The sequence below is a fragment of the Elephas maximus genome, chromosome 17 (genome assembly GCF_024166365.1).
Source record: "Elephas maximus indicus isolate mEleMax1 chromosome 17, mEleMax1 primary haplotype, whole genome shotgun sequence".
In the NCBI taxonomy this organism is placed as follows: Eukaryota; Metazoa; Chordata; class Mammalia; order Proboscidea; family Elephantidae; genus Elephas; species Elephas maximus.
In genome coordinates this window covers 24,135,859-24,150,269 of record NC_064835.1, presented here as the reverse complement: position 1 = coordinate 24,150,269, position 14,411 = coordinate 24,135,859, and positions in this window count along the sequence as shown.

The window sequence follows — 14,411 nt, the reverse complement described above, 5'->3', positions numbered from 1 at the left end:
CCACATATCACAAACCCCCCCTTCCCTCCTGCCTATCTGCACCATGCCCTGAACATCACACCCCAGAGAAGCAAAGGCACGGCCTATAATACCTGCCCTTCACTGCCCACCATTTTATCTCCAGTATGTGTCATAAACAACACAGCCCAGCCCTACACTTTCAGCTGAACCTGTTCTGCTGAACCATAGCTGAGTGACTGTCCCTGCACATTGGATAAGGAGGTGAAAAGTATCATGTCCACAAATAAGCAAACAATAAAGAATGCACAGCCTGCCTGATCAGATGTAACCAAATGAAACAAAACAGCAGGACAAAGCAAAGCTACAATCAATAGATGAAGAAAATAAATAGTAAATGTCCCAAAGACAGCAGACAATATCAAAACATACAAAAAACAGGACAGGATGGTTTCAGTATGCAACCAAAATAAAACACTAGATGAATTTTCAGTTAAAAAAAAAAAAAAAAAGGTATGGGAACTACCTGATAGGGAATTCATATCTAATATTTAGAGCTATTCAAAAATCGAAACAAAAAACCGGACAAAAATAAAGGGAAACATAGACAAATTCATGGAAAAGACAGACAAAATAAAGGAACAAATCAGGCACATAACACAGGAACAAAACGCCAAAATGAATTCATAACAAGAAATCACAAAAAAATAAAATTAGAAACCCAAAAGGTAAATGACAAGGTTTCAGAAATGAACAATGTCAGAAAAGCTGAGGAGTAGGTTTGAAATGATGGAAAACAGGATCAGCAAAATTGAAGACAAATCTTTGTATATGACTTTGTTTGAGGAAAAATTGGAAAAAAGAACAAAGAAAAATGAAAGCGTGAGAATTATGTGGGATACAATCAAATGCAAAAATTTGCTAGTGATTGGGGTTCCAGAAGTGGGAGAGAAAATGGAAAAACTAGAGCGTATCATTGAAGAATTGCTGACGGAAAACTTCCCTAATATCATGAAAGATGAAAAGCTGACCATCCAAGAAGCTCAATGAACCTCATATACGAAAGACCCCAAAAGAAAATCACCAAGGCATATCATAATTACACTCACTAAAACCAGAGACAAAGAAAGAATCCTGACAGCAGCTCAAGAAAAATGAGAAATCACTTACAGAGGGCAAACAATAAGACTAAGCTCTAATTAATAGGCAGAAACCATGGGAGCAAGAAGGCAATGGGATGACATGTATAAAACCTTGAAAGAAAAAATTTCCAATCAAGAATAATATGCCCTGCAAAACTCTTCTTCAAATATGATGGTGAAATTAGGACAGTTAAAGATAAACAGAAATTCAGAGAATATGTAAAAGTTAAATCAAACATACAAGAATTATTAAAAAGAGTCCTTCGGTTTGAGAACGAACAACATCAGATGACAGCCTAAATCTAGGATGCAAAATCTCACCAGTCAGATACCAACCTAGGAAATGAATTCTCAAGGACTATTCAAAACCAAAAGATTTACAACAGGGAATCAGAGAGGTTAATCTGTAAATGACAACAACATCAGAACAATAAAAGGGAATAGATGGTGTAGGTATAGAGCTTTCTAATGGACAGTAAGGCAAGGCAATACCCAATAATAATAGACTGGCTCAAACCTAGGAAGTTAAGGGTCAATTTCAAGGTAACCACTGTCATGGATTGAACTGTGTCTGTCAAAAATATGTGTCAACTTGTTTAGGCTATGATTCCCAGTATTGTGTGGTTTTCCACCATTTTGTTATTTTCCTATGTTATAAATCATAATCTGTGCCTGTGTTTAAAGGGGATTAGGGTAGGATGCAACAACCTTGCTAAGGTGGTATCCTTAATCAAATGTAAAGGGAGTTTCCTTGGGATGTGGCCTGCACCACCTTTTATCTTACAAAAGATAAAAGGAAAGAATCAAGCAGAGAGTTGAGGACCTCGCACAACCAAAAAAGAAGCATTGAGAGCAGAGCACTTCCTTTGGACCCAGGGCTCCTATGTGGTGAAGCTCCTAGTCCAGGAGAATACTGATGACAAGGACCTTCTTCCAGAGGTGAGAGAGAAAGCCTTCCTCTGGAGCTGATATTCTGAATTTGGACTTTTAGCTTACTAGACTGTGAGAAAATAAATTTCTCTTTGTTAAACACACCCACTTCTGGTATTTTTGTTACAGCAACACTAGATGACTAAGACAAACACAAAGAAAGTTAACAAAACTATTCATCAAAATAAAGAATAAAAACATAAAGTGTCAGAAAAACAAAAGAAATGAAAAAAATCTGCAAACAAAAAGAATTCAGCACAAGAGAGAAAGGAACAAAGAAAATATCAGCAACACAAAAAAATGCACTACAGAATGACAGCAATAAAGTCACACCTTTTTTACTTTATTAATAATTACACTGAATATAAATGGACTAAGTGCACCCGTAAGGAGACAGAGAGTGACAGAATGGATAAAAAAAAATCCATCAACATGCTGTCCACAAAAGACACACCTTAGAAACAGAGATGTAAATTATTAAAAATCAAAGATTGAAAAAATATATATCAAGCAAACAGCTACCAAAAAGAGCAGTAGTGGTAAAACTAATCTCAGAAAACAGAATTTAAAACAAAATCCACCATAAAAGACCGAGGACACTATATAATGATTAAAGGGATGATACATCGTGAAGACATAACCATAATAAATATGTACGCACCCAATGACAGGGCTGCTAAATACATTTAAAAGACTCTAAAAGTACTGAAGAGAAACTGACAGTTCACAATGGTACTAGGAGTTTTGACACTACACTCTCGGTAAAGAACAGAATATCTAGAAAGAAAACCAATAAAGATACAGAGGATCTGTAAAGGCCAGAATCAGGCAACTTGAACTCATAGACATATATAGAACACTCCACCCAACAGCTACAAAGTACACATTCTTTTCCAAAGCACATGGAATGTTCTCCAGAATAGACCACAAAGAAACCCTCAAGAAAATCCAAATTATCTAGATAAAACAAAGTGTCTTCTCTGATCACAATGTCATCAAAGGAGAAATTAACAAAAGGAAGAGCAACAACAACAAAGAAAGAATCAATTACATGGAAACTAAGTAACAACCCTCTTAAAAACCACTGGGTAATACAAACAATCAAAGACAAAGTAAAAAAATTTCTAGAATCAAATAAGAATGAAAACACATCATACCAAAACCTTTGAGACACAGTAAAGTTGGTGCTCAGAGGTCAATTTATAGCAATAGATGCACGAATAAAAAAAGAAGAAAGGAACAAATTTAAAACATAAGCTACACAACTCAAACAAAGAGAAAAAGGATAGCAAAAGAAGCCCACAGCCACTAGGAGAAAGGAAATAATAAAAATCAGAGCAGAAATAAATGAAATAGAGAATAGAAAAATAATAGAAAGAATCAACAAAATCAAACTTTGGTTCTTTGAAAGGATCAACAAAATAGACAAACCACCAGCCAAACTGACAAAAGAAAAACAGAAGAGGGTGTAAATAACCAAAATGAGAAATTAAATGTGGGATACTACAACAGACCCAGTTGAAATAAAAAAGGATAATAACAGAGAATTCTGAAAAACTATACTGCAACAAATTTGAAAACCTAGAAGAAATAGACACGTGTCTAGAAACACACTACCTACTCAAAGTAACACAAAATGAATTGAAAATCTAAACAGACCCATAACAATAAATTGAACAGGTACTAAAAGAAACTCCCAACAACAACAACAAAAAAAGCCCTGGCCCAGATGGCTTCACTGGAGATTTCTACAAAACATTCAGAGAAGAGATTATACTAGTATTACTCGAACTATTTCAGAACATAGAAAAGGAAGACATACTTTTGAATTCATTCTGTGGAGCCAGCATAACCCTGATACTGAAACCAGGCAAAGACACCACAGAAAAAGAAAATTATTGACCAAAATCTCTTATGAACATGGATGCAAAAATTCTCAACAAAATTCTAGCAAATAGAGTAAAGCATCACATCAAAAAAATAATACACCATGACCAAGTAGGGTTCATACCATGTATGAGAGACAGAAAAACTAATTATTAACTTTATATGGAAAGGAAAGAGGACCCGAATAAGTAAACCACTATTGAAGAAGAATAAAGTAGGAGAACTTGAACCACCTGATCTCAGAACCTAATGTATAGCTAAGGAAGTCAAAACAGCCTGGTACTGGTACAATGACAGACACATTGACCAATTTAACAGAACTGAGAACCCAGGTGTAAATCCAGCCACCTAAGATTACCTGATCTTAGACAAGGGCCCAAAGTCCACCAAATGGGGAAAAGACAGTCTTTTAACAATTTGTGCTGGCAAAACTGGATGTCCATCTGCAAAAAAAAAAAAAAAAAAAAAAATGAAACAGGACCCGTACCTCACACCATACACAAAAACATTCAAAATGGATCAAAGACCTAAATATAAAAACAAAAACTATAAAGACCATAGGAGAAAAAACAGGATCAACTCTAGCGGCCCTAATATACAACATTAACACAATATAAACCATAATTAACAACACACAACTTCAGACAATAATCTAGATAAGCGGGATCTTCTAAAAATTAAATAATTATGACCATCAAAAGACTTCACCAAAAGAGTAAAAAGTGAACCTCTAGACTGGAAAAAAAAATTTGTCTATTACAAATCCAACAAAGGTCTAACCTTTAAAATCTACAGGAAAATCCAACACCTCTACAACAAGAAGATAAATTTTCCAATAAAGAAATGGGCAAAGGAAATGAACTCACACTTCACCAAAGAAGACATTCAAGTGGCTAACAGACACATGAGGAAATGCTAGAGATCATTAGCTATTTTCTTTTATGGAAACATTAGCTGTTAGAGAAATGCAAATCAAAACCACAATGAGATAGCAGCTCACCCTGGCATCACTGGCACAAACACACACACACAAGAACAGAAAATAACAAATGTTGGAGAGGTTGCAGGGAGATTGGAACTCTTATTCAGTGCTGGCGGAAATGTAAAATGGTACAACCATTTTGGAAAACAATATTGCGCTTCCTTAGAAAGCTAGAAATACCATAAGATCCAGCAATCCCACTCCTAGGAAAAGATCCTAGAGATATAAGAGCTTTCACACGAATAGATATATGCATACCCATGTTCATTGCAGCATTGTTCACAATAGCAAAAAGACGTAAGTTACCTAAAAGCCCATCAATAGATGAATGGATTAAAAAAAAAAAAAAACTATGGTACATACACACAATGGAGTACTACACAACAATAAAGACCAACGATGAATCTGTGAAGCGTCTCACAACATGGGTGAATCTGGAGGTTGTTATGGTGAGTGAAATAAGTCAATTACAAAAGGACAAATATTGTATGAGACCACTACTCTAAAAACTCAGAAAAAGCTTATACACAAAGAAAACAACCTTTGATGGTTACGAGGGAGGGGAGGAGTGGGGATGGATAAATACTAACTAAACAATAGATAAGTGGTAAGTTTGGTGAAGGGTAAGACAGTATCCAACCCTGGGGAAGCCAGCAAAACTTGTATAAGGCAAGGTCATGGAAGCTCCATAGACACATCCAAATTCTCTGAGGGACCAGATCACTAGGGTGATGGCTGTGGAGACCATGCTCTTGATTAACATCTAGCTCAACTGGCATAACATAGTTTATAAAGAAAATGTTCTTCTTTCTACTTTGGTGAGTAGCATCTGTGGTCTAAAAGCCATCTCAGATACTCCAGTAGTCTCACCCCTTCAGGAGCAAGGGAGAAGGAAGAAAACTAAAGACACAAGGGAAAGATTAGTCCAAAGGACTAATGGATCACAACTACCACAACCTCCACCAGATGGAGTCCAGTGACTGCTATGACAGATATCACAATAGACTGTCCTGAACAGAGCTGGAGAAAAATGTAGAACAAAATTCTAACTCACAAAAAAAGGCCAGACTTACTGGCCTGACAGAGACTGGAGAAACCCCAAGAGTATGGTGACCAGCTATCCTTTTAGCTCAGTAATAAAGTCTTTTCTGAGGTTCACTCTTCAGCCAGAGATTAGACAAAACAAAACCAAAGGGCACACCCACCCAGGGACAAGGACTAGAAGGCAGGAGGGGACAGAAAAGCTGGTAATAAGAAAGTCAAGGTCAAGAATGGAGAGTCAAAACACTTCTGCAAGAAACCAAAAAAGACCTACATAAGTGGAAAAACATACCTTGCTCATGGATAGGAAGACTTAAAATTGTAAAAATGTCTATTCTACCAAAAGCCATCTATATATACAATGCACTTCTGATCCAAATTCCAACGACATTTTTTAATGAGATGGAGAAACAAATCACCAACTTCATATGGAAGGGAATGAAGCCCCAGATAAGTAAAGCATTACTGAAAAAGAAGAACAAAGTGGGAGGCCTCACTCTACCTGATTTTAGAACCTATTATACCACCGCAGTAGTCAAAACAGCCTGGTACTGGTACTATAACAGACACATGGACCAATGGAACAGAATTGAGAACCCAGACATAAATCCAACCACATATGAGCAGTTGATATTTGACAAAATCCCCAAATCACTTAAATGGGGAAATGACAGTCTTTTTAAAACATGGTGCTGGCATAACTGGATATCCATTTGCAAAAAAATGAAACAAGATCCATATCTCACTCCATGCACAAAAACAAGCTCCAAAATGGATCAAAGGCCTAAATATAAAATCTAAAATGATAAAGATCGTAGAAATAAAAATAGGGACAATGTTAGGAGCCCTAGTACATGGCATAAACAATACATAAAACATTGCTAACAATGCAGAAGAAAAACTAGATAACTGGGAGCTCCTAAAAATCAAACACCTATGCTCGTCCAAAGACTTCACCACAAGAGTAACAGATTACCTACAGACTGGGAAAAAGTGTTTAGCTGTGACATTTCTGATCAGCGTCTGATCTCTAAAATCTACATGATACCGCAAAAACTCAACTACAAAAAGACAAATAACCCAATTAAAAAATGGTCAAAAGTTATGAATAGACACTTCACTAAAGAAGACATTCAGGTATCTAACAGATACATGAGGAAATGCTCATCATGATCATTAACCATTAGAGGAATGCAAAGCAAAACTGCAATGAGATTTCATCTCACTCCAGCAAGGCTGGCATTAATCCAAAAACACAAAATAATAAATGTTGGAGAGGCCGTGGAGAGATTGGAACACTTACACATTGCTGGTGGGAATGTCAAATGGTACAACCACTTTGGAAATCGATTTGGTACTTCCTTAAAAAGCTAGAACTAGAACTACCATAAAAAAAAAAAAAAAAAAAACTGCCGTCGAGTTGATTCCAACTCATAGCGACCCTATAGGACAGAGTAGAACTGCCCCATAGAGTTTCCAAGGAGCACCTGGAGGATTCGAACTCCAAAGCTCTTGGTTAACAGCCATACCACTTAACCACTACCCCACCAGGGTTTCCAGAACTACCATACAATCCAGCAATCCCACTCCTTGGAATATATCCTAGAGAAATAAGAGCCTTTACATGAACACACATGTTCATATGCACACCCATGTTCATTGCAGCACTATCTACAATAGCAAAACGATGGAAGCAACCAAGGTGCACATCAACGCATGAATGGATAAATTATGGTATATGGTATATTTATGCAATGGAATACTACGCATTGATAAAGAACAGTGATGAACCTATGAAACATTTCATAACATGATCTGGAAGGCATTATGAAATTAGTCAGTTGCAAAAGGACAAATACTGTGTAAAACCGTTATTATAAGAACTCAAGAAATAGTTTAAACAAAGAAGAAAATATCCTTTGATGGTATGAGAGGGGGAAGGGAAGGAGAGTGGGAAAAGTGAATTCACTAATTAAATAGTAGATAAGAACTACTATTCTTATAGTGACGGGAAAGATAACCCACAATACATGTGAAGTCAGCACAACTGGACTAAACCAAAAGCTAAGAAGTTTCCTGAATAAACTGAATGCTTCGAAGGCAAGCGTAGCAGTGGCAGGGGTTTGGGGACCATGGTTTCAGGGGACATCTAAGTTAATTGGCATAATAGTATCTATTAAGAAAACATTCTGCATCCCACTTTGGACAGTGGCATCTGGGGTCTTAAATGCCAGCAAGCGGCCTTCTAAGATGCATCAATTAGTCTCAACCTACCTGGATCAAGGGAGAATGAAGAACACCAAGGACACAAGATAGTTATGAGCCCAAGAGACAGAAAGGGCCACATAAACCAGAGAGTACATCAGCCTGAGACCAGAAGAACTAGATGGTGCCTGGCTACCACCAATGACTGCCCTGACAGGGAGCACAACAGAGAATCCCTGAAGGAGCAGGAGAGCAGTGGGATGCAGACCCCAAATTCTCATACAAAGACCAGACTTAATGGTTTGACTGAGACTAGAAGGATCGCGGTGGTCATAGCCCACAGGCCTTCTGTTGGCCCAGGACAGGAACCATTCGTAATGCTGACTCTTCAGACAGGTATTGGACTGGACAATGGGTTGGAGAGGAATGCCTGTGAGGAGTGAGCTTCTTGGATCAGGTGGACACTTGAGACTATGTTGGCAGCTCCTGCCTGGAGGGGAGATGAGAGGGTGGAGGGGCCTAGAGGCTGGTAACATGGACACAAAAAGAGAGAGTGGAGGGAGGGAGTGGGCTGTCTCATTAGGGGGAGAGCAATCGGGAGTATGTAGTAAGATGTGTATAAGTTTTTGTGTGAGAGACTGACTTGGTTTGTAAACTTTCACTTAAAGCACAATAAAAATGAAAAAAATAAAAAAGAATGGAGAGTGTCAACATGTTAAAGTGCGGTTGTTAACCAATATCATAAAACAATGTGCACTAACTGTTTAATGAAAAGCTAGTTAGTTCTGTAAACCTGCATCTAAAGTAAAATTTTTTTAAAAATTGAGGGAAACATACACACACAAACAACAATAAGAACTGACAAAAGACATAAGCACATAATTCACACACACACACACACACAAATATTTTTCAAAAATGGCCTGAGAACATAATGAAGAACATTCAACGTCATTCAAAATAAGGAAAATTCAAACTAATATTACACTGAGATGCCATTCAATACAACAATCCCACATTTGGGAAAATAGCCTAGAGAATCCTAGATTGGCTAAAACAAACAAACAAACAAAAAAAAAAAACCTTGACTAATAGTATGTTAATGACGCTTGGTAGAAAGGTTCTTATATATATATGTAATGAGAATGTAAATAGCTACAACCCATATAGAGGAGAAATAGGAAATTATCTGTCAATATCATGTATGTTTTCTTTCCAATACAGCAATTCCACTTATTGAAGCTGTCCTGGATACATCTCTATTACGTGAAAATACATAAGCTTAGCATTTTCATGTGATAGATTATTTGAACGAACTATTGTACTCCCACTATCATTGGCATCATTTTATGGAATATAAGCCAAAAATGAACTATTTGTGTTTTAAATTAATAATATAACCACAGTAACAGGAAAAGAAAAAGCTTTGGATTGTAACTGAACTCAAATTATCTTGACTTTATGCCTTGATGGGAAAAAATTAAACAAATATTGAACTCGCTTAATTTTTTTTTTGCCAAGTTGTTGGTTAGCAAAGGTCTCAAATCAATAATCTCAGCTTCCACATTAAGAAACTAGAAAATAATCATTAGAAAAATGAAAATTAAATCACAATGTCATACCACTACACACCTATTAAAAAAAATTATAATGGTTAAAATTAAAAAGAGTGACCATACTCATGGGGCAGTCCAGTCAATTGGCATCATATAGTTCTTAATGTTTACTTCTACCTCCTGGTTTGGTGGGTAGTGTCTGGGGTTTTCAAAGTTTACAAGTGACCACCTAAGGTATAACTGTTGGTCTCTATTCGTCTGGAGTAAAAGAGAAAAAAGGAAACCTAGGAATCAGAGAACAAACTGGACTATGGGACTAATTGTCTCAATTAACCAATGCTGCTTCTACCTTGAGACCAGAAGAGCTAGATAATGCTCGGCTACTACTACCAAACATTCTGATCAGTGACGCCATTGATGGATCCTAATAGAAAGGGAGAAAAATATGGAACAGAACTTTAAATTCTTAAAGATTCCAGACTTTCTGGACTTATTGAGGCTGGAGGAATCCCTGACTATTGCCCTGAGATACACTTTAACGCTTGAAGCAAAACTATCCCTTGAAGTCATCTTTAAAATAAATAGCAATTTAGCTGAAAAAGTAAAAAAAAAAAATCACCCATGCGTACTGCAGTCTTTTAAAAAAATAACCTATATGAGACCAAACAGACAACTGTTGTTCTAAGTCATCAATGAGAAGTTTAAGGGGTAGTGAGTCTAAGTTAAAGTGAGTAAAACAACTAGAATAGAAATAGTGAGAATGTTGATGCAATGTGGATAATGTAACCAATGTCGTTGAAAATATCATGTGTAGAACTTGTTGAATGGGAGCATATTTTGCCGTACATATATTAAAAAAAAAAAAAAGCTTGACCACATCAACTGTTGTTGAAGCAGTGAACAAATTGGTAACCTTGTAAACTGCTAATAAGAATGTAAATGGTGCAACCAGTTTGGAAAATAATATAACAGTTTTGAAAAAGTTAAATGTATGCATACTCTTTGATTCAGTCTTTCCAGTCTCATGTAATTATCCAGAAGAAACAAAACCATATGCTCAAACATTTGTACATAAATGCTCATAAAACCAAAAAACCAAACACATTGCTGTCCAGTCAATTCCAACTCATAGCGACCCTATAGGACAGAGTAGAACTGCCCCACAGAGTTTCCAAGGAGCGCCTGGTATTTGAACTGCGAAGGGAGAATAGGAGGAAGAAATGAAGGAAGGAAGAAAGTAAGTGGAAGCATAGAAATTGAGCATATCAATTCTTCCTATCAAACTAGGTTTTCAAATAGTAACTCTTGTTTTTACAGGGAGTATTGAGAATTTGGAAACCTTGGTGGCGTAGTAGTTAAGTGCTACAGCTGCTAACCAAGAGGTCGGCAGTTCGAACCTTCCAGGCCTCCTTGGAGACTCTATTGGGCAGTTCTACCCTGTCCTATAGGGTCGCTATGAGTTGGAATCGACTGGAGGGCAGCGCGTTTTCTTTTTTTTGAATTGAGAATTTAGAGGAATGAATGGAGGTAGATTTACCCTTTTAGCCTCTCCACAGGAAAACATGTGACTTTAGAAATGGAGTTCCCATTTTTGAAGGTGGAAGTTGGGAAACGAACAGTTGGGAGTTTATGCCTTCAGTGGGTGAGAGTTTTGATAAAATCATTAACTCTTCTGTAAATAATTCCTGGAGACATTAGCCTTTAGACAGGAAGGCCATCTCCTATAAGCTATTTTTTCTTATGTGGTGTTTGTAAGGGAAATCTAGGTTTCCATTGCACGCATTTTTCCAAGGTTTGAATCTTTTTCATTTATTCTTTCTCCCACAGGAAAATATATTTTTGTCAATTCCTGTAATAATAGACACTCTTTAAGAATATAAAAATGTAGGTGGGCTTATGCATGCATGCATGTATAATATATACAGTTCCTTTGTATAGACGAAGTGTCAGGTTGTATTCTCTAGAGAAGCAAAACCAGTGAAGTATAGAGAGAGAGAGGTTTATCTCAAGAAAATGGCTCACATTGTTATAGAGGCTGGCAAGTCCCCAGTCTGTGGGTTAGGTGTTAGGCTGGAGGCTGCTCCTGACCCAAGTAGCTGGAAGGAGTGACAAACTCAAGATTGCCAGGTCAGATGATGGCAGGCTGCTGACTCAGGGGCTGCAGAAGCTGACAAATTCAAGACAGGAAGGTAAGATGGCAAGCTGCTGCCTCACTGGCTGGAGAGTCCGATGAACCTCAAGATCAGCAGGAAATACGGCAGGCCACTGGCTTAAGTTACAAGAATTGGAGGTCAGATGATGACAAGCTGGATTCAGGATGCAGAGTGAGCAAATGTCAGCCAGTTTTGCCAGAATATTCACATATGTTGGATGCAGGCCACACTCCTAGGGAAACTCCCCTTACAAAAGATTGGCTGATCACATCAGATCACATCATGGGAGTGAGTACATTATATTACAAAATGGAGGATAACTCCATCATAGGTAACAGCCCATTTACATCATGACATAACTGTCAAAGTAAATCATTACATAACTGCCAAACTACATCAGCACATAACTCCCAAACCACTGAGAATCATGGCCCAGCCAAGTTGATACAAAACTTTAACCATCATTCCAAGCAATAAACAAAAATTTGCAGTTTACTTTTTGCTCTTATAAATATGTTCTTACACCATAAGTTTTAAAGTAATTTTTTTCATTCCCATTTTTATTTCACTTGTGTTATGATAACTCACAATGAGGGGTACCAACTGTCCATAATTTTCCTATTAAATAGTTAAAATTTCTTTTTAAGATAATGCTATAATTCCCATTCTTTTGATTTTTGCTGATGTCCCTCTTTGCTTTTAACTACACATAATTCAAATATTAGGATAAATATCCCTCTTTTATACCAATTATTTATCTTCCTTAGTTAAGATTGCTCTGAATCACCGAAATATTAACATAACTTTTCTTGGCCTACAACAAAAGGTCTTGTGTCATCAGATCCTTGAGAATCTAGAATCCCATCAGGAGAGAAAGAAAAAATGAATGGAATTGCAGAAGCTCAATCCATCTGTCCATTTTAATACCAAATGTGAATAAAGTGTACACTACAGGTCTTTGTTACTGAATTTCTCATGTTGGGAAACCAAGAAATTGAATCTCAGAGATAGCTGGCACACTGAGAAAGACACTTGTATCTGCGCTTGCACTTGTCTGGGTGGTAGAATGACAATTCTTGATCAGCCTGGTTAGCTGATGTAATAATACAGCTCTGAACTGTATTTAGGAGGCTGTTTCCTTTGAAATTCACTCTACATTTTTACATTAGTAAACAGCAAATTTTTAATGACAGTGAAAAAGAGAATAACTAATAGTACTTTGTGGTGCTAAATGCCACCATCTCTTTTGCCCGCTGAGGAATCAGGCAAAGAGAATACCAAATAATAGAAAGGAGACAGCTGATGTTCAAGTCAGAATTGGGTGGGGTTTGGGGTAGGGCTTGGGGTGGAACTTAGGATCCATCACAGGTCTAACTGGTATATTTAGAGGAGGAAGAATTCCTTGGGAAATACATTCTGAAAATGCAACAGGAGAAGTGGTTTGCAGAAGAGAATTAGTTAGGCCCATCTCCTAGGAACATGGCTGATAAACTGAATTGTTGGCAGTTTGAATCCACTAGCCACTCAGCACGAAATAGATGTGGCAGTCTGCTTCCATAACCGTTACAGCCTTGAAAACCCTAACGGGCAGGTCTACTCCTGTATATAGTGTCACTAAGTGTCGGAGCTGACTTACCAGTAATGGGTGCTTTCGAAAGGCTAATCATAAGTTAAGGAGCCCTGAAGGTCCAGTGATTAAAACGATGGAACGTTCAAAACCACCAGTGACTCCACGGGAGAAATATGTGGCAGTCTGCTTCCATAGAGATTTATAGCCTCGGAAAACCTATGAGGTCACCATGAGTTGGAATTCACTTGATGGCAGTGGATATTGTTTCTTGGTTAATCATAAGCTGCCTTTGAGTTTTACAGGAAGGATAAAACTTCCTTTCAGAAAATAGCTTCACTGGGCAATGGTTTACTAAGGGTTCCACTATTAATGATTTCTTCACTGATTTTTATGAAGGCTCATTAATTAGGGAATTATAATTTTAAGGAGAAAGATATATGGTAGAACAAAATGGAATAGCACTCATCAAGGGAACATTAGCCACGTATACAGTTGTGTTTTGAATTCAGACTAATATCAAGGTTTACCATTATTATTTTCTGCCACTGCCTACACTGATGTCATTTACCCTTAATTTTATCTAACTAATTATGAAAGGCATAAGGGAATGATTGTGAATTTACCCAACTGAACGAAAACATATTCTACCTCAGTTTTTTTTTAATGTGGAAGGATATAATACTTTCTAGATAGTTGAGAGACAATTTTTTAAAATAAACATGCCTGTTCATCATTAAGTGCCTACTGAATCATCAAAGAGGAGATAGGGTGTGTGTGTGTGTGTGTGTGTGTGTGTGTACAGACTTCAATCAAAAGGATAACATCTCACAGTTGCAGTGAAAGAACTGAGATCAGCATGTTAATTTAAGCAATAAAAAGATATGCTGGCTTTAAGAAAAAAGAAGCAGACTACTACCACGACCTTTAGCGGTTCAGACTACTACCTTGGGGTGGTCCATGACTCTGCCCAACACATTCTTTATATAC